General features: G+C 44.2%; 1 long non-coding RNA gene across 1 annotated transcript in view; it reads left to right on the plus strand.

The window, feature by feature from the left end:
• Nucleotides 1-20,154, plus strand: part of LOC144691164 (uncharacterized) — a 45,606-nt gene extending 25,452 nt beyond the window's left edge. The window contains exons 2-3 of the long non-coding RNA XR_013579046.1: nt 2,464-2,559; nt 19,790-20,154. This is a non-coding gene — a long non-coding RNA (uncharacterized LOC144691164). The remainder of the gene's footprint in view (nt 1-2,463; nt 2,560-19,789) is intronic.
• Nucleotides 20,155-22,374: the final 2,220 nt, after the last annotated feature.

A 22,374-nucleotide genomic window follows, 5' to 3' on the forward strand; every position in this document is an offset into this window, starting at 1 on the left:
CCAGCCTCTGCAGCCCCCTGCGATAAAGAATTCCACAGATTAACTACCCTCTGAGAGAAGAAATTCCTCCTCATCTCTGTTTTAAATGGGCGACCTCTTACTCTGAGATTATGCCCTCTGGTCCCACAAGGGGAAACAACCTCTCAGCATCTACCCTGTCAAGCCCCCTAAGAATCTTATATGTTTCAAAAAGCTCGCCTCTCATTCTTCTAAACTCCAATGAGTACAGGCCCAACCTACTCAACCTCTCCTCATAAGAAAGTCCCTCCATACCCGGAATCAACCTAGTGAATCTTCTCTGGACTGCCTCCAATGCCAGTATATCTTTCCTTAGATAAGGGGACCAAAACTGTTCACAGTATTCTAGATGTAGTCTAACTAGTGCCTTGTATAATTTTAGCAAGACTTCCCTATTTTTATACTCCATTCCATTTGAAATAAAGGCCAACATTCCATTTGCCTTCCCTATTACCTGTTAAACTTGTATGTTAGCTTTTTGGGATTCATGCACAAGGACTTCCAAACCCCTCTGTGCTGCAGCTTTCTGCAATCTGTCTCCATTTAACTGATATTCAACTCCTCTATTCTTCCTGCCAAAGTGCATAACCTCACATTTTCCCACATTATGTTCCATCTGCCACTTTTTTGCCCACTTACTTAATCTGTCTGTTTTCCTCTGTAGACTCCTTGTGTCATCCTTGCCACTTGCCTTCCCACCTATTTTTGTATTACCCACAAATTTGGCGATAGTACATTCACTTCCCTCATCTAAGTCATTCATATATATTGTAAATAATTGTGGCCCCAGCACTGATCCCTGTGGCACTCCGCTAGTTACAGGTTGCCATCCTGAAAATGCCCTCCTTATCCCCACGCTCTCTGTTCCATTAGTTAGCCAATACTCTATCCATGCTAATGTACTACCCCTAACACCATGGGCTCTTATCTTGTTAAGTAGCCTTACGTGCGGTACCTTATCGAACGTCTTTTGGAAAGCCAAATATATTACATCTACTGGTTCCCCTTTATCTATCCTGCTAGTTACCTCCTCAAAGAATTCAAATAAATTTGTCAGGTATGATTTCCCCTTCATGAAGACATGCTGACTCTGCTTGATTAGATTATGCATTTCTATATGCTCTGCTATTACATCCTTTATAATAGACTCTAACATTTTCCTAATGATGGATGTTAAGCTGACTGGCCTATAGTTACCTGTTTCTTTGTCTCCCTCCCTTTTTGAATAAGGATGTTACATTGGCAGTTTTCCAATCCTCTGGGACTTTTCCAGAATCTAAGGATTGTTGGAAGATTACTACCAGTGCATCCACTATCTCTGCAGCTACTTCCTTTAATATCCTAGGATGCAACCCATCAGGTCCAGGGGATTTATTGGCCTTTAGCCCCATTAGTTTTCCTAGTACTTTTTCTCTAGTAGTAGTTATTGTATTTATTTCGTCTTCCCCTTTTGCCCCTTGATTATTTAGTATTTTTGGAATGCTATTAGTGTCTCCTACCATGAAGACTGAAGCAAAGTATTTATTCAGCTCCTCTGCCATTCCCTGCCTCCCCATTATTATTTCCCCAGCCTCATTCTGTAAAGGGCCTATGTTCACTTTGGTCTCTCTCTTCCTTTTTATATATTTAAAGAAGCTCTTACTGTCCGTTTTTATATTACTTGCTAGTTTACCCTCAAAGTTTATTTTCTCCCTTTTTATTATTTTTTTGGTCATCTTTTGTTGGTAATCCTCTGGCTTACCACTAATCTTTGCCACATTGCATGTCTTTTCTTTTAATTTGATACTATCTTTAACTTCCTTGGTTAACCATGGTTGGTTTATCCCTTCCTAGAACCCGTCTTCCTCACTGGGATATATATTTGTTGTGAGTCATGAACTATTTTCTTAAATGTCTGCCATTGTTAATGAACCGTTTTTTCTGCTAAAATCATATCCCAGGCCACTCCAGCCAACTTTGCCCTCATTCTTTTGTAACCACCCTTATTAAGTTTAGCAGTTGTTTCCGACCCAAGTTTCTCACTCTCCAACTGAATGCTAAATTCCACCGTATTATGGTTACTGTTTACTAGGGTATCTTTTACTCTGAGGTCATTTATTAAACCTACCTCATTACACATTACTAGATCCAAAATAGCCTGATCCTTGGTTGGATCCACAACATATTGTTCTAGGAAACTGCAGTGATGTTGGGTAGCGAATTTCGGGATTTTGACTCAGTTACCGTGAAGGAATGACAAGAAATGTCCAAGTCAGGATGATGTGTGACTGGGAGGGAAACTTGGAGGTGATGGTGATCCTACACGTCTGCTCCCCTTGTCCTTCTAGGTGGTAGAGGTAGCAAGTTTGGTTAGTCCATTATCCCAAGATCCTGATTGGAGCAAGCTAGATCTCCTAGATAAGTCCGCTAGTAGCACAATATGATCTCTTAAATTTATTCCAGAAGTGCCCTCGACAGACACTCAGACTGACTCTTACAGTGCCATCCAACACATGAATGGTCTCGACAAGGTGGACGTGGAAAGGATGTTTCCTCTTATGGGTGAGTCCAGAACTAGGGGGCACTGTTTTCAAATTAGGAGTTCTCTTTTTAGGACAGAGATGAGGAGAATTTTTTTCTCTCAGAGGGTTGTGCGACTTTGGAATTCTCTGCCTCAGAAGGTGGTGGAGGCGGGGTCATTGAATATTTTTAAGGCAGAGGTAGATAGATTCTTGTTAGGCAAGGGAATCGAAGGTCAGCGGGGGGGGGGTGGATGGGAATGTGGAATTCGAAACACCAACAGATCAGCCATGATCTTAATGAATGGCAGAGTAGACTCGAGGGGCTGAATGGCCTACTCCTGCTCCTATTTCATATGTTCGTATGATGACGTGGAATAGGATGACTGAATAGGTGGGCAGCCTTCCCTCACTCATATTTCAAGAGAAACAGGCTTAAATGGATCACAGAGCTGGAGTGCATATCTCGGATAAGATCCAAAAATTTGTCTTTTTTTACTTCTGCCTTCTTTTTGAAGACTGCGCGAGACCCTCTGTGGAAAATCATACAAAAATGTGTGCAAGTAATTTTTCCCCCGCCTCCTACAATTTTGACACCAATCAATGAAGAGGACTGTGTGATTCACCCTCAGACCGGGGGTGCAGAAGACGGTTGTAAATCCTCCCATAACTAGAATTAGCCAGCTCAGTGTGGGATTGGGGGATTTTCCTGGTCTGTATGACTCAGTTGCACAGGATCCAACACATTTATTCAGAGGAGGCCACTAATTTTCCTTCAAAGCTCCAACAATAATTCATGTCTGGTTCTTTGTTTTTTTTTTGTGACCGAGGATTATGCTGCTATGTACATCATATAACCCAAGTATTTGCTTAAGGTGGACACTATCTCTAGCATCCTTTGAGTTGGTCGTGCTTTGTGTGTTGAACATCCTGACATTAATCCTAAACTGACCTTTTGCTAGTCTGCAGCTGTGCCCTACTCTTGAAATTTAGCTTTCAATATTTTTCTGGACCTCCCTCTTATATTCCTTTATGAGATTACCTTTCAGTCATCCCTTTTGAAGATAAAAAGCCCAGGGTTCTCTCATCTCGTCTCACAATAGTCTTCTGTGCTGAGGAATAAGCCTTCAGTCACTTCTCTGGTCTGCCTCCTGCTGGTATTTCAGTGGCCAGGACTAGACACCAGTCTCCAAGGCATGGTCTGGCTGTGGCACTGTACATTTTGAGATCGGCACCTCCCCACCCCCCATCTTGTGCTCACTTTTGTTTGGCTACAGGGAAAGAATTTCCAGCCTTGTGATCAGGATTGTGGAGACGGGAGCTGTTCGGACTTGCCTGGACATGCCTAGATGTGGCTCATTCCACATGCACAAGGATCCTTAAATTCAGTAAGAGCCCCGCCTGCTGCCTTGACGAGCGTTGAATAAGCAGGATGTGATCCCGGTGGCCGGGGAAAATCCCAATTGTGCAGCTTCTGGTCATAAACAAATCTCCATACCACAGCAAAACTCTTCCTCATTGTTCATTCCGGGTTCAACATTGAGATTTATTAACCATGTTCCAGCAATTCACAGTTGCCCTGCCTTCAGGCATTATAGTGCACACGTTGCAAAAACATTAATTGTGATTTGTTTAACATCTTGTAAGAGCTTTTCTTTCCTTAAGTGTGGTTCATGATTTAGCATAACACTTCTGATCTGTGAACAAAAAGAATCTACCTTTAGCATGATCCAGGTTGCTCCTGTCCAAGCACTTAAACATTGGACCTGGTTCTCATCAACTCCACATTTAAAAAATCAAAAAAGAAAGACCATCCGGCTCATTGAAACTCTCCCACTTAGTTTTCTAACTCCCTCCCTAACCATCCAATCTAGTATTCTAACACTCTCCCTAACCCTCCCATCTAGTATTCTAACTCCCTCCCTAACCCTCCCATTTAGTATTCTAACTCCCTCCCTAACCCTCTCATCTAGTATTCTAACTCTCTCCCTAACCCTCCCATCTAGTATTCTAACTCCCTCCCTAACCCTCCCATCTAGTATTCTAACTCCCTCCCTAACCCTCTCATCTAGTATTCTAACTCCCTCCCTAACCCTCTCATCTAGTATTCTAACTCTCTCCCTAACCTTCCCATCTAGTATTCTAACTCCTTACCTAACCCTCCCATCTAGTATTCTAACTCCCTCCCTAACCCTCCCATCTAGTATTCTAACTCCCTCCCTAACCTTCCCATCTAGTATTCTAACTCCCTCCCAAACCCTCCCATCTAGTATTCTAACTCCCTCCGTAACCCTCTCATCTAGTATTCTAACTCCCTCCCTAACCTTCCCATCTAGTATTCTAACTCCCTCCCTAACCCTCCCATCTAGTATTCTAACTCCCTCCCTAACCCCCCCATCTAGTATTCTAACTCCCTCCCTAACCCTCCCATCTAGTATTCTAACTCCCTCCCTAACCCTCCCATCTAGTATGCTAACTCCCTCCCTAACCCTCCCACCTAGTATTCTAACTCCCTCCCTAACCCTCCCATCTAGTATTCTAACTCCCTCCCTAACCCTCCCATCTAGTATTCTAACTCCCTCCCTAACCTTCCCATCTAGTATTCTAACTCTCTCCCTAACCCTCCCATCTAGTATTCTAACTCCCTCCCTAACCCTCCCATCTATTATTCTATCTCCCTCCCTAACCCTCTCATCTAGTATTCTAACTCCCTCCCTAACCCTCCCATCTAGTATTCTAACTCCCTCCCTAACCCTCCCATGTCGTATTCTAACTCCCTCCCTAACCCTCCCATCTAGTATTCTAACTCCCTCCCTAACCCTCCCATCTAGTATTCTAACTCCCTCCCTAACCCTCCCATCTAGTACTCTAACTCCCTCCCTAACCCTCCCATCTAGTATTCTATCTCCCTCCCACACCCTCCCATCTCATATTCTAACCCCTTCCCTAACCCTCACATCTGGTATTCTAACTCCCTCCCTAACCCTCCCATCTAGTATTCTAACTCCCTAATTAAACCTCCCATCTAGTATTCTAACTCCCTCCCAAACCTTCCCATCTAGTATTCTAACTCCCTCCCTAACCCTCCCATCTCATATTGTAACTCCCTCCCATCGGGTATTCTAACTCCTTCCCTAACCCTCCCATCTAGTATTCTAACTCCCTCCATAACCCTCCCATCTGGTATTCTAACTCCCTCCCTAACCCTCCCATCTAGTATTCTAACTCCCTCCCTAACCCTCCCATCTAGTATTCTAACCCTCTCCCTAACCCTCCCATCTAATATTCTAACCCCCTTCCTAACCCTCCCATCTCATATTCTAACTCCCTCCCTAACCCTCCCATCTAGTATTCTAACTCCCTCCCTAACCCTCCCATCTAGTATTCTACCTCCCTCCCTAACCCTTCCATCTAGTATTCTAACTGCCTCCCATCTAGTATTCTAACTCTCTCCCTAACCCTCCCATCTGGTATTGTACCTCCCTCCCTAACCCTCCCATCTCATATTCTAACTCCCTCCCAAACCCTTCCATCTAGTATTCTAACTCCATCCCTAACCCTCCCATCTAGTATTCTAACTCTATCCCTAACCCTTCCGTCTAGTATTCTAACTCTCTCCCTAACCCTTCTATCTAGTATTCTAACTCCCTCTCTAACCCTCCCATCTAGTATTCTAACTCTCTCCCTAACCCTCCCATCTCATATTCTAACTCCCTCCCTAACCCTTCCATCTGGTATTGTACCTCCCTCCCTAACCCTCCCATCTAGTATTCTAACTCCCTCCCTAACCCTACCATCTCATATTCTAACTCCTTCCCTAACCCTCCCAGCTAGTACTCCACCTCCCTCCCAACCCTTCCATCTAGTATTCTAACTCCCTCCCTAACTCTCCCATCTCATATTCTAACTCCCTCCCTAACCCTCCCATCTAGTATTCTAACCCCCTCCCTAACCATCCCATCTAGTATTCTAACCCCCTCCCTAACCCTCCCATCTCATATTCTAACTCCCTCCCTAACCCTCCCATCTATTATTCTAACTCCCTCCCTAACCCTCCCATCTCATATTCTAACTCCCTCCCAAACTCTTCCATCTAGTATTCTAACTCCCTCCCATCTAGTATTCTAACTCTCTCCCTAACCCTCCCATCTGGTATTGTACCTCCCTCCCTAACCCTCCCATCTCATATTCTAACTCCCTCCTAAACCCTTCCATCTAGTATTCTAACTCCATCCCTAACCCTCCCATCTAGTATTCTAACTCCCTCCCTAACCCTCCCATCTAGTATTCTAACTCCATCCCTAACCCTCCCATCCAGTATTCTAACTCCCTCCCTAACCCTCCCATCTAGTATTCTAACTCTCTCCCTAACCCTTCCATCAAGTATTCTAACTCTCTCCCTAACCCTCCCATCTAGTATTCTAACTCCCTAATTAAACCTCCCATCTAGTATTCTAACTCCCTCCCAAACCTTCCCATCTAGTATTCTAACTCCCTCCCTAACCCTCCCATCTCATATTGTAACTCCCTCCCTAACCCTCCCATCTAGATTTCTAACTCCCTCCCATCGGGTATTCTAACTCCTTCCCTAACCCTCCCATCTAGTATTCTAACTCCCTCACTAACTTCCCATCTAGTATTCTAACTCTCTCCCTAACCCTTCCATCTAGTATTCTAACTCTCTCCCTAACCCTTCTATCTAGTATTCTAACTCCCTCTCTAACCCTCCCATCTAGTATTCTAACTCTCTCCCTAACCCTCCCATCTCGTATTCTAACTCCCTCCCTAACCCTTCCATCTGGTATTGTACCTCCCTCCCTAACCCTCCCATCTAGTATTCTAACTCCCTCCCTAACCCTACCATCTCACATTCTAACTCCTTCCCTAACCCTCCCAGCTAGTACTCTACCTCCCTCCCACCCCTTCTATCTAGTATTCTAACTCCCTCTCTAACCCTCCCATCTAGTATTCTAACTCTCTCCCTAACCCTCCCATCTCGTATTCTAACTCCCTCCCTAACCCTTCCATCTGGTATTGTACCTCCCTCCCTAACCCTCCCATCTAGTATTCTAACTCCCTCCCTAACCCTACCATCTCACATTCTAACTCCTTCCCTAACCCTCCCAGCTAGTACTCTACCTCCCTCCCACCCCTTCCATCTAGTATTCTAACTCCCTCCCTAACTCTCCCATCTCATATTCTAACTCCCTCCCTAACCCTCCCATCTAGTATTCTAACCCCCTCCCTAACCCTCCCATCTAGTATTCTAACCCCCTCCCTAACCCACCCATCTCATATTCTAACTCCTTCCCTAACCCTCCCATCTAGTACTCTACCTCCCTCCCAACCCTTCCATCTAGTATTCTAACTCCCTCCCTAACTCTCCCATCTCATATTCTAACTCCCTCCCATCTAATATTCTAACCCCCTCCCTAACCCTCCCATCTAGTATTCTAACTCCCTCTCTAACCCTCACATCTAGTATTCTAACTCTCTCCCTAACCCTCACATCTAGTATTCTAACTCCTTCCCTAACCCTCACATCTAGTATTCTAACTCGCTCCCTAACCCTCCCATGTCATATTCTGACTCCTTCCCTAACCCTCCCATCTCATATTCTTACTCCCTCCCTAATCCTCCCATCTAGTACCATAATTCTCCCATCTGTGGTTCTAACTCCCCCTGGGATCCTGACTCTCCCACCTTTCACCCTAACCCAGCCCTCTAGAACCCTATTTCTCCTTTCTTGAGCCTAACTCACCCAGCCTACCATCCAACTGCCCTGATAAATGTCACTATTAATTGTGTCTTTGCTGACTTTCCTGACAGATTATTCCAAATAGTTACCACCCTTTGAGTGAAGAAATTATTCCTAATATTCATTTAAAATGTGCGTTTTGTTCATTTAAGCCTGAGTTCACAGTGGCGTTTAAAATCTGTATATTGTTAAAGATCTTGCGTTTGGACAGACTTCCCGTCTAACTTCCTATCGTTGCAGTTTTTGGTAACACTTTTTACAGCAACATTTAATAGTGAAGCTGCCTGTAGAAATTCTGTGTGTAAACAGTCAATGTAGGTGCATTTTATTTATTCATTCATGGGATTTGAGTGTCGCTGGCTAGGCCAGCATTTATTGCCCATCCCTAATTGCCCTTGAGAAGGTGATGAAGAGCTGCCTTCTTGAACCCCTGCAGTCCACCTGCATAGTGTGGCTATTAGTACTGTGGAGCAAGTTTCTGAAATCCCTCCCAATTCTTGTCCATAAAGACATGTAAACATCAACCAATCGTGGGAAATGCCAAGGGAGACCTGCTAGTCAGAAATGGAAATTGAATGACCGAGTCCGATCAGTTACATACCAAGTTTTTATTTTGAAAAATATGCTTTATTCATAAAATATCTGGAAGAATATTACAAAACATTTCTAAACTGCCATCACAAAAAGTGCAATCAGATTCAACTTTTACACATGGATCACAGGGTGCTTCAATACAATCAATGAATATTACAGTCATTTCAAGATGGTCATTACAGACAGTCAGACAGTGCAATGGGATTGGAGTTATCAACATACATCATATTGCACTCTGAGGTGCTTCAATACAATTACAATACAACTAGTATTCAATGCATACATTCATTGTGAGCTGTACAGCCCAAGGGGTCTATACAATTCCCAGCCCCTCAGTGCACTATGGCAGAAAGGTCTTAGACAGCGACCTTTCCCCATTGCACCTTTGCAGCAGCTGCCCCAAGCTTAAGTGTGTCCCTCAGCACATAGTCCTGGACCTTGGAATGTGCCAGTCTGCAACACTCGGTCGGGGACAACTCTTTGCGCTGGAAGACCAACAAGTTTCGGGCAGACCAAAGAGCATCTTTCACCAAGTTGATGATCCTCCAGCTACAGTTGATGTTTGTCTCGGTGTGTGTCCCTGGGAACAGTTACACACCAAATTAGTTGTCATCCAGCGTATCGTGTGACTTAACTGGATGGACAGTCCCAATCTCTATAATTCGATGTGGCAGCACTGTTTCCCTTTAAAATCGGTGTTAATGTTGATAGCATCTACAGCCAATAAACAGACACAACTATGTATTCACAAAATGTGAGAGCTGCCCTGAGGGTTCAGTGCATATGAACAGGAGTGATGGGTGTAAGAGGCCTGCTGTTCCATTGCTGTTCATTCAGGGCGTTAGGAAATGTTCAGATGTGCCCTGGGTGGCGTTATCGTGGTTTCCCATTGTGGGACAGGGTGGGGTCTCTGAGTTTCCACCAGCCCCTTTACAGTGTGTATCCCAGCAGTGGAGCTAACCTTGAGGCTGCATGAGTCAGGGGGCTGATCTAAGAAGAGATGGTGGAGTAGGGGAGTCATGCAATACAGTGGGGGGAAGGGAAGAGAGCTGTAGGCCCTTATAAGGCCTGAGTTCGCTTCTTCCCCCTCCCACAAGTGGAATCTTGCTGAGATTTGTAACTTGCCATGCAGTTGAGTAGCATTAATGAGCCTGCGATGGTTGAGGTCTAGACTGTCAGGAAGAGGATGTGTGTGGTGAGTGTGACGAGGCTTCCCTGATTGCCAGGCAGGATGATTGAGGCCGGGGCACTGGAGCTATTTAAGAAGCAGCTAAATGCTGTAATGGAAAGATGGTCCGAATAGAATTCTGGACGAATGATGACAATAAAATGGCCTGAGGGGAGCATCCTTATCCCAATTCTTTAAGACATAATCACCTTGACAATCTTGGATGGCCAAATCCTTCATTACTTCTGGTAAGATGATCTGCAACAAAATACTCCACCAGTGGAAGCACAGAATACTTAAATAAATTCAAGCCATTGCCTAAAGGACAGTGTTTGCAGGACCCTGTTTAATTGGACTTTAACTGGCAGCCAACCTGCAAGTTCCGTGATAAAACCGCTTTGACCAGCTGTAATGTACATAATTACAGGCTGAGTCCAAATCTGAATTAGTCTAAACTGTGCACACCCATAGCACAAGAACAACATGAGTGGCTTATAATGCCGAAATAAAGCTGCATGGTGATTTTGGCGGATGGATGCAGACTCCTCTGTGTTTGTATGGTGCGTGGCTGCATAGCTCTGTGACCTAGTTTTTTTTTAAAAAACATTACGTTGAATATTGAGGGGGGGAAATGAAATTGTAGGGCTGCAGAGGAAGAGCAGGGAGTGTGACTGATTGGATAATCCTTTCAAAGAGTTGGCAGGGGCACCAGTGGGATGAATGGCCTCCTTCTGTGCGATACGATTCCATGATCTAGCCAGACATACAGAAACCTCCTGTTTAACCCTTTGCTAATGGTGATTGAAGTTCTCCTGCATGCCCGGATCTGTGGCTTTCCGTGCTAGCTAAAAGTGGTGTTCAGAAGAGTCGCATGTACAATTGCTAAGGCATTTCAGCTTTGAAGCCTGCGGCCCATGTTGACTCTCAAAGGGGAGATCATTGCAGGGGCTGCAGGGAGTGAGACTAATTGGATAGCACTTTCAAAGACACAGACATGATGGGCTGAATGGTCACCTTTAGTGTTGTATGACTTTATGAACCATTAGTTGTTCGTTGTGGTCATTTTAAGTGCACTAAGGGCCGAGCAGATAAACACACTGTTTGATAAGAGGCTCAACCATAAAGCCCAGGAAACACCTTTCCTGGGTCCAACCTCTTGGCTGTGATGAGGGTAGTTCATTTCAGTCAGAGCAGCAAACTTCATACTATAATTCCCTGAGTGACTCTGGGCCAGGATTCCTGCTCCTAATTACTGTGCAGAGGGATCCCTGTGAACTTGTGCAAGTGTTTGGGTAGGATCAGGTTCAGCTATGATGCCCCCTTCCCCACCCCTCTAACTCCAAGGTGTCTGCTGGAACTCTCTGGCCAGGCTTGTATGTAGAATAACCACTTATATGAGGAAGCAGCGTGGCTGCAGTGCCTGAGGAGCTACATCCCAGCACGAGCACATTCATCCACTGTAACTTTGCCCGTCCTACATTCTAAATTCTGGTAGATCTTCCCTATTTTATTAGTCTTCTGAGGATTGGAGAGACATGACCCTGCTAAATGTTGGACTTCTCTTGTTACTAATGATTAGTCATCATTACTGAGACTAGCTTTCAATTCCATGGTGGGATTTGAACCCTACTCGCCAGAGAATTAGCCTGGGCCTCCGGGTGACATTATCACCACACAACCATCTCCGACTGTGCCTCTATTGAGGTTTGTGCATTGTTGTCTTGTATTGCCTCCCTCAGACATGCAAATGCTAATATAATGCCCTTATTCAAAAAGGGGGGGAGGCAGAAAGTAGGAAACTATAGACCAGTTAGTTTAACATCTGTCGTTGGGAAATTGTTGGAATCCATTATTAAGGAAGTGGTGATGGGACATTGGGAAAGTCAAAATGCAATCCATCAGAGTCAGCATGGTTTTATGAAGAGTAAATCGTGTTTGACTAATTTGCTAGAGTTCTTTGAAGATGTGACAAGCAAAGTGGATAATGGGGATCCTGTTGATGTAGTATATCTGGACTTCCAGAAGGCCTTTGGTAAGGTGCCGCACAAAAGGTTAATACACAAGATAAGATCATACGGAGGTAGGGGTAATATATTAGCTTGGATAGAGGATTGGCTAACCAACAGAAAGGAGAGAGTCAGGATAAATGGGTCTTTTTCTGGATGGCAAGCTGTAACTAGTGGGGTGCCACAGGGTTCGGTCCTTGGGCCCCAACTATTTACAATCTATTTTAACGACTTGGATTCAGGGATAGAAGGTACTGTAGCTAAATTTGCAGATGACACCAAAATAGGTGGGAAAGTAAGTTGCAATGAAGAAATAAGAAATTTACAAATGGATGTGGACAGGTTGGGTGAATGGGCCAAAATTTGGCAGATGGAGTTTAATGTGGATAAGTGTGAGGTTATCCATTTTGGTCAGAAGAATAAAAAGGCGACTTATTATTTAAATGGAGAGAAACTTCAGAATGCTTCATTGCAGAGGGATCTGGGTGTCCTCGTGCATGAATCGCTGAAAGCTAGTATGCAGGTACAGCAGGTAATAAGGAAGGCAAATGGAATTTTGGCATTTATTGCTAAAGGAATTGAGTATAAAAATAGGGAATTGTTGTTGCAACTGTACAAGGCATTGGTGAGACCGCACCTGGAGTACTGTGCACAGTTTTGGCATCCTTACTTGAGGAAGGATGTAGTTGCACTGGAGGCGGTTTAGAGGTGGTTCACTAGATTGATTCCAGAGATGCGGGGCTTGTCTTATGAGGAGAGATTGAGCAGTTTAGGCCTATACTCGCTAGAGTTTAGAAGGATGAGAGGAGATCTAATTGAGGTATACAAGATGCTAAAGGGGATAGACAAAGTAGATGTGGTGCGGATGTTTCCCCTTGTGGGGCAATCTAGAATGAGAGGCCATAGTTTTAGGCTAAGGGGTAGTAGATTTAAATCAGAGATGAAGAGGAATTACTTTTCTCAAAGGGTCGTGAATCTGGAATTCACTACCTCAGAGTGCAGTGGATGCCGGGACGCTGAATAAATTCAAGGAGGGGATAGACAGATTTTTAATTAGTAATGGGTTGAAAGGTTATGGGGAGAGGGCAGGAAATTGGAGTTGAGGCTGAAATGAGATCAGCCATGATCGTATTGAATGGTGGGGCAGGCTTGAGGGGCTGAATTGCCTACTCCTGCTCCTAGTTCTTATGTTATGGAATAGGAAGCTCTGAACTCTGAGAACATGATCATGAGCAGCTCTCTTGAACCACTACAGTCTGTGTGGTGTAAGCACACTCATAGCACTGTTAGGAAGGGAGTTCCAGGAGTTTAACTCAGTGACAGTGAAGGATATGGTTAGGGGTTAGGATGGTGGGTGGTGTTTAAATTCATTTATCCACCATTTGTCATGGCAGGATTCGAACCCAGATTCCCTGGCTATTACCTTGGGCCCCTAGTCCAGCAACAATACCACTACACCATCGCCTCCCCAGTTACTGATTTGTAGGGAGTGTGCAGGCGGTGGTGTTCCCATGCATCTGCTACCCTTGTCCTTCTAGGTGGCAGTGGTCGAGGGTTTGGAAGGTGCTGTCTAAGTTGGTGAGTTGCTGCAGTGCATCTTGTAGATGGTGCACTGCTGCTGCTGCTGTGTGTCGGTGGTGGAGGGAGTGAACGTTTAATTTGGTGTTGAAAGCCTTGCTGTAGCCCAGGAAGCATAACTGGATGGGGGAGAGTTTGGAAAGAGATTGTGTGCATTTTGAATACTTAAGAGGCCTTAAAAAATCCTCAGGCCTACATGAATATGAATATATACTTCAGTATACAATGGCCCCAAAAACTTGAATGTGAATGCTGCCCTTAAAAATAAAATTGCTTCCTAAAGTGCAAGTGGGAATGTATACCAATCCTTCAAATAGCTGTTTAAAGTATAAATGCCAATGAGAACCCAAAGAAAAAACTTAGCATTGTAACGTTTTCCTCCTCCTCTCTTAAAAGCACGTAGCCACACTCCATAGGGACCCACTGCCCTCAGTAATTTGCTGAGGTGCCATTCTTTTGATTGTAAGTTGGAATAGTTGAGTGCCAATGGAGTACCTGACTGTGGAAGCCTTCACACGCACAGCCTGGCACTTGAGTTCCAGACTGGCACTTATTGGTATCTGGTATCCGGTATCCAGTGAGCCATGTGTGCTGTGTAAGCAGAAAGAGCACAGAGAATCCAAAGTTTCTCCTCTTCGTGCAGTCCGACGGCCAATCAGAGACTAATTTCTCATGGGCAACCCGAGCTAACAGCGCAGCAAAGCTCTTAAAGGTCGGCCGGGCTGTTTTGGCAGGTCCCAGGGAACGAGTTGAAAGCAGGGAAATTAATTAATTTCACTGTGCAATTTGGAATCCTCATTTGAGTGTATCATTTTGACTTGTTAAGCTATACTTGATGAATCCATTATAATTGGTTTGAGATCTGTGTGCAAAAATCAATTAAAACCTGAGCCCCAGCTTTTAGCCAAGGTGAATTGAATCAGTCTGCGGTTTAATTGACTTACAATGAAGTGATTTTGAACTGCTTTCACTGTGCATGCATATCCAAGTATTCAACATGGCAGTTCAGTGTTAGTTCAGCGGCCAGGCGAAGGAGTATGGAAGAAGGAGATTGTAAATTTTGCATTTGCCTTTTTAAAAAATTATTTGCCTTGGTAAAAGCTTTTCAGTAGCTTATTTCATCTGTGAATGAAAATAAAGAATTTGCATTTATATAGCACCTTTTATGGCCACAGGATGCCCCAAAGTGCTTTGCAGCCAGGGATGTACTTTTTGAAGTGTTGACATTGTTGTAACGTAGGAAAGGCAGCAGCCAATTTACACACAGCAACAGTGATAGAGGCCACGTAATCTGTTTTAAAGAGGTCCCCATCTCTTCTCTGAAGAATGCCATGGGATTTTTCACGTTTACCTGAGAAGGCAGACAGGCCCCAATTTGACATCTTAATCCAAAAGATGGAACCTTCGACAGTGCCGCACCCACCAGTATTGCACTGGAGTGTCAACCTGGACTCTGTGCTCAACTCTCTGGAGTGGGACTTGAACCCACAGACCCCTGGCTCTAAGGTATGGGTGCTACCCACTAAACCCATGTTGGACAGCCAAATTGGCACATGAAGTAATGCAGCCCATCTCCTGGCAGACAAGAGTCTGGGGTAGGTTATTACGGTCCCGCCGAACTGAATGGAGATTTAAATGGCTCACTGCATCCACCAGGGGGAGACATGCCACGGCAGGGCAGTAAGATCCCGGCCTCGGTTAACCTGGAGTGCTTCAGCGTGTCACAGGCATTGCCAAGTCGTTGATGCCAACATCCCTGAGCATCCCCAGTGCCAATGTGTGTGACCTGACGAGGTGGTGGTGGTGGTGACTCATGACTTTGATGCCCGCACTGCCACCAACTGCAAGGTATCTTGCAGGGAATGCCATACTTCTAGCCAGGGTAAGCTGAGCCAATGGGGAAGATGGCAGCCCTGGATGAACATTGCCTATGGAGCTGTTCAAGTGTTGATCCAGTGCTGTAGATACCACACTGTGATATAAGCTGCCAGGCGCCTTGGTCTTTGCCAGATGGAGACCAGGGAAATGCATTTAGTTGGCAGGTTTTGTCTGGTCACCGACCTTAGTGAACCGATCTCATCGTCTTTGATGGTGTTGTCCCAGCGTGAGGTCCACACTCGGGGAGCAAGCTGTATCAATGTTTCACTTAGCTAAGTATAAAACAGCTGTATAAAAGAGGGCAGTAAACAAGAGGTTCGACAGCATTGGGGGCCGCAGATGTTACAGAACCGTCTCTGTACAAAATAAAAGCAGGGCGAAAATTTGATCCTCCTGTTTATCAGTATTGGCCGCTTGGGGGAAAATCTACAAAGCACAGTTCATCTTTGTAGCGTCTGTAGTTCACCATCAAAATATGATTTTGTTTTGTTAGTTGTCCATGGGATGTGGGTGTCACTGGCAAGGATAACATTTGTTGCCCATCCCTTGAGAACAGTTAAGAGTCAACCACATGTAAGCCAGAGCAGGTCAGCATGGCAGATTTCCATCGCTAAAGGACATTAGTGAAACAGATGGGTTTTTATGACAATTGATGATAGTTTCATAGTTACCATTACTGAGACTAGCTTTCAATTCCAGACTTTTCTTTAAAAAATGTAATTGAATTTAAATTCCAATAATTACCATGGTGGGATTTGAACCCATTGCCCCTGCAGCGTTGACCGAGGCCCCTGGAGTTCATTACGTCACCATCTGCCCACATTTATAGGACTTGTTGGAGGAAGAAACACTGAGGTCAATTTAGATCATCTTCTACCATCCTGATGATATAGTGATAATAGAGTTGTTCGTGTCAGTCCACCTCTATCAATTAGTCACAGACAAGAGGTGAGGAAAACCCCTAGTGGTGGAGAGCTTTGGGAACGCTAGGCCTTCCCAAACATGCTACAGTAACCCTATTATTTTTCAAATTACTCAATTATCATATTCCGAAATGTTATGAGCAACTGCTTAGTTCAAGGTAACAGTTGGAAGACGATGTATGACTCTGCAATGATTCAAATGCCCATCAGAGGGAGCCCAGTTGTGGAGGTAATTCTACATTAGTTCAGTGAACACTAGACCAGGAATTAGACGATGAAGTAAGATTATTCCCAGGGCAGTGTTAGGACCATTCAACTGTGCAAAGCCTCGAGCCAGACATGCACTCCAAGGGAGTCCAGTGTGCTTGTTTATAAATATAAAATGAAATATGCACAAATCCCGCTTCTTAACGTTTTTAAAATGCATATTGATATGTGAACCGTGTTCCTTCAGTAATATACATCCAGACAACTTTATAACTTGAGATGTGTTTGGAATCAGGACAAAATTTACAAAATCTCTTCTTTCACTCTCCTCAATTTTAAGTGTGAACTCGTTGAGCAAATGAAAAAGTTAGCATGTCTCAAATCAGTGATATATGATGATAAAATCAATGATATATGATGATAAAATCAATGATATATGTCTCAAATCAATAATGTATCTATGAAAATGCTGGCATGTCTCAAATCAATGATATATGATGATAAAATCAATGATATATGATGATAAAATCAATGATATATGATGATAAAATCAATGATATATGTCTCAAATCAATAATATATCTATGAAAATGCTGGCATGTCTCAAATCAATGATATATGATGATAAAATCAATGATATATGATGATAAAATCAATGATATATGATGATAAAATCAATAATATATGATGATAAAATCAATGATATATGTCTCAAATCAATAATATATCTATGAAAATGCTGGCATGTCTCAAATCAATGATATATGATGATAAAATCAATGATATATGATGATAAAATCAATGATATATGTCTCATCAATAATATATCAATGAAAATGTTGTCATGTCTCAAATCAATGATATATGACTTCAAACAAATAAAAAGTAAATCAGCTATTGGTGCCTGTCTCATCTAATAATAAACTAGATTTGTGCCTAATCTTTTCCATAACTCAGAATATTCTTTCTGACAATACTGATACTCTTCAATGTGCAGTGATAATGCAGGAATCAGGGGCTGGTTGAATTTTGGCTCAGTTGGCGAGGTGGCTACCTTGTGGTTCAAATTAATGCCAACAGTGCAGCTTCAGTTCCTGCTCTGGCTGAACTAGTCTTGGGATCTGCCTGCTTCTATGCCCCATGTTTGATATGCCCCTCAAGCTAAATGACCAATTGTCTCTCTCTGATAGAGAGAGAGAGAGAGAGAGAGGTGCCTAAGTCCCTCGTGGACTGTGGCTAATTACCTACCTTCCAAATGAAGGAATCACTGACTGTACTTGACTAAATTTCTGATGGGGTTTCAACAATTATGTTGGCTTTTATCTCTAGGGGGGCTGGAAAAGAAAAGCGAGGAAATGACACCTTAATGCACAGAACCTGGGCCAGTTCTCATCTGGAGCACTGCATTTATAGGCACAGAACATCAGGAACCTATATTGTCTTCAGACCGTACAGCACACAGTCACCAGAATGATAGGAGAAACAGCTCCGTTTGCTTCCCTGTATGAAAATTGGTGCTTAAAGGTCAAGATGCAATGATGGATTTCTATAAAAATTTAGTAAGGCCATGGTTAGAGTACCATGTGCAGTTTTGGGCTTCATACTATAGACAGAATGTTACGGCAAGAGAGGGGGTACAGAACCTACAAGGCTATTGCTTGGTATAAGGGAAGAAAAATATGTGGAATTACTCAAAAAAAACTCCGGCAGTTTCATTGGAACAGAGGAGACAGTGGGATGATTTGATTAAGTTGCTTAAAATGATGAAGGGGTGGTACAGAGTGGACGGGACCTGTGGTTGAGAGATCTAAAACAAGAGGGTATAGCCACAGCATGAGAAGTATGGGATTTAGGAGTGGGGACAGGAGAAACTGTTTTACACGGAGGGCTGTGGGGTGCCCTAGCAGAGACTTTTTTTAAAACAATCAAGACAATTTTTTTTTCCTTTTACTCTGACGTGATGTGGGTCATTGCCAGCACGCCCAGCATTTGTTACCCATCCCTAATTGCCCTTGAACTGAGGAGCTTGCTAGGCTATTTCTGAGGGCAATCAAGAGTCAATCACATTGCTGTGGGTCTGGAGCCACATGTAGGCCAAACCAGGTAAGGACGGCAGATTTCCATCCCCAGAGGGCATTAGCGAACCAAATGGGTTTTTGCAGCAATTAATGATTGCTGTACCGTTACTGATACTAGCTTTATATTCTGGATTTTTAATCAATTGAATTGGAATTCAAGGGGCTTTGGTGAGATTTGCACCTGTGTTCCCCAGAGTATTAGCCTGAGCCTCTGAATTACCAGCCCAGTAACAATACCACTGTGCCACCATCTCCCCACAGAGAGCAATGTGTTTGACATAAATTGTGCATAGCCTTAAACAACTACATGGGATGGAAAGGCAGCTTCCATTTGACTACTTCCCAGGAGGTAACTGTACGAAATGAAAAGGAAGCAATGGTGAAGTGGATCATAGGGAATTCAGTAGGAGGCCGGATATGTGGCAAAATAAAAGTTTGATAAAGAAGTGAGAGAGGTTTTGTGTGATGTGAAATTTCCCAGTCACTGGGATTGCGATTTCTCCAGTTCTACACATTCCTGTGGTTTCCATGAGTGGCACTTTTCAGATTTTGCTCTACAAAAGCGTTGGGAGTGACTTCAGAAGTCTGGGAGTCTGAAAATCGATATTCTGTCTGAAGCAAAACATTCAATCTAATAGATCTAATGGTGATCTTTGTTTTGCATAGAATTTACAGCACAAAGGGGTTTATGCTCCACACGAGCCTCCTCCCACCCTACTTAATCTAACCCTATCAGTATAAACTTCTAATCCTTTTCCCCTCATTAATTATATATTAATCGTGTTTAATTGCACAAAGGTGATGGGTGGTAATTGGGAATTTATTTGTGTTTCTATAAATTGGAACAAACTGAAGCTTGGGTGGGTGGGTTAGGAGTCGCATGTTTGTAATGTACCTCACTGTAAATAAAAGCTTATAGAAGTGTGTAAAGATTGGGTCCAGTTCTACTCTTTGCTGCCTGGATTTCTAGAATATAATACTTCATGCACTTACTTAGCTTCCCCTTATTTCTGTCTAGAGCTGCTCAGGGAGGGGAAAGCATAATTAATAAGCTTCATTTTCCTCTTGATGACATATTTGCAGCTGATTCCTCAGGCTCCTACCTCTTGACCTTGATGTCAGTCCATCCCACACAGCAGTGAGTCCGCAGCAGACCAGTTAAAGGTGGTTTGAAGAAAAACCCAGCTCCAGCTGCCAAGAAATGATATCTGCAGGTCAGGAATCTGCATGGATCGGGGATGTCTTCAAATGGCCAATTGTTAAAGTCTTTTTTTTTTGTTCTTTAATGGGATGTGGGCGTCACTGGCAAGGCCAGCATTTGTTGCCCATCCCTAATTGCCCCTGAACTGAGTGGCCCGCTAGAGACATTTCAGAGGGAAATTAAGAGACAGCCACATTGTTGTGGATCTGGTGTCATATAGAGGCCAGGCCAAGTGAGGATGGCAGATTTCTCCCCCCCAAAGGGCATTAGTGAACCAGATGGGTTTTTACAACAATTCAATGATAGTTTCATGGTCACCATTACCGACACTAGCTTTCAATTCTGGATTTATTAATGGAATTTAAATTCCACCAGCTGCTGTGGAGAGATTTGAACCTGGAGCACTGGACTGTGCCTCTCTGGATTACCACTACACCACTACCTTTCAAATCCTTGTACCTCGATGGTGTAATTTTTCATGCAGTGACTGAGCCTAATCAAAGGCGCTGTGTTTTATAAGGACATAGCATCTTTGCTGGAATCCCCTGCTGTCTCTGAGGAGAGTTTTTTCACTGCTCTGATCGTCTCCATTGTGCTGACCATAGGCCAGAGATTTCCCCCTGTCAGGGGGAGGGTTGTGCGTGGGCGGGCACGAACCCAATCGGCGCCCCTGGTCAGGGCCGCGCCGCCATTTTACGTGGACGGGCCAATTAAGGCCCACCTATCGTGACGTGCACCCGGAAGCGCTGTGCGCCCCCTGTGCGGGCAGAGGTGGCGAGGAATTCCATGTGCGCACACAAGAGCGCACGGAGGTGCCTCAGGGGAGATTCGTTTCAGTCTTAAACTTTAAAATAAAGGATTTTTAAAAACTTTTATAACATGCCCCCCCTCATGTGGCACTATCACACATGAGCTGGGACATGTCAAAGAATAAATGTATCAATTTTTATTAGATTTTAAAACAGTTCATGAAACCTCGTCCCGCCGGTGGATGAGGTTTCATGAGAAATGCGAAGGCCGCCTGGGCTCTTCGCCTGCCCTCCCAGCCCTCACTCTCGCCGAAGGGAAAATGCTGCCTGTAGAAAACGAGGTGGGAAAAAAAAAATGTTAGGTTATCCTCGGGTCAGAAATCTGTTTACGAAGAGAGTGACTGGGATAGTTGTTTGGGTCGATTGTATGGTCACAGAGAATTTTAGGAGAGGTTTTCCGCTTAGTCGGCCTTAGTGAAATGGCACACAGCCCCGGCCTCTAGTTTTCATTTCCAAAATTAATGGCAGAGGTGAAAGATTTACCTCTGTGTGACCGCGGACTTCCAGCTGTGTGATAACAACGTCTGAAGCTTTCCTCTGTGCATTTGGCTTGGTGAAACCAAAGGCATGCTAAATCGGACATCTCTTTTCAAAGAGCGGGCAAGATGGGCCGAATAGCCTCCTTCGGTGCCATAAGATTCTGTGGTTCTATTTTGTGCTCATAATAAACACATGCATGATTCAGCGACAAAGCACACCCAGTGAAGCTCAAACTTGCATTTCCTGACCTCTCCTGAACGTATCACAGTATCTTTACAGTACAGAAGGAGGCCATTTGGCCCATCGAGTCTGCACTGGCTCTCTGAAAGAGCATTCCGCCTAGCCCCATTCCACTGCCTTATCCCCGCAACCTTGCACATTCTCTCTTTTCAGATAGCAACCCAATTCCCTTTTGAATACTCGATCAAACCCGCCTCCACCACCTTTTCAGGACGTTTGTTCCCGACTCCAACCACCCTCTGGGGGAAAAGATTTTTTCTCACATCACCTTTACTCCTTTTGCCGATTATTTTGAATCTGTGCCCTCTGGTTCTTGATGTTCTCTTGAGTGGGAACAGTTTCCCACCATCTACCCTGTCCGTGCCCTTCAGGATCTTGAATACCTCTATCAAGTCTCCTCTCAGCCTTCTTTTCTCCAAGGAAAATAGTCACAGAATCACACAGTGCAGAAGAGGCCCTTCGGCCCATCAAGTCTGCACCGACACGTGAGAAACACCTGACCTACCTACCTACCTAATCCCATTTACCAGCGCTTGGCCTGTAGCCTTGAATGTTATGACGTGCCAAGTGCTCATCCAGGTACTTTTTAAAGGATGTGAGGCAACCCACCTCCACCACCCTCCCAGGCAGCGCATTCCAGACCGTCACCACCCTCTGGGTAAAAAGGTTTTTCCTCACATCCTCCCTAAACCTTCTGCCCCTCACCTTGAACTTATGCCCCCTTGTGACTGACCCTTTAACTAAGGGGAACAGCTGCTCCCTATCCACCCTGTCCATGCCCCTCATAATCTTGTACACCTCGATCAGGTCGCCCCTCAGGCTTTTCTGCTCCAATGAAAACAACCCAAGTCTATCCAACCTCTCTTCATAACTTAAATGTTTCATCCCAGGCAACATCCTGGTGAATCTCCTCCGCACCTCCTCCAGTGCAATCACAT

Source organism: Cetorhinus maximus, chromosome 15, assembly GCF_964194155.1.
Source record: "Cetorhinus maximus chromosome 15, sCetMax3.hap1.1, whole genome shotgun sequence".
NCBI classification, from domain to species: Eukaryota; Metazoa; Chordata; class Chondrichthyes; order Lamniformes; family Cetorhinidae; genus Cetorhinus; species Cetorhinus maximus.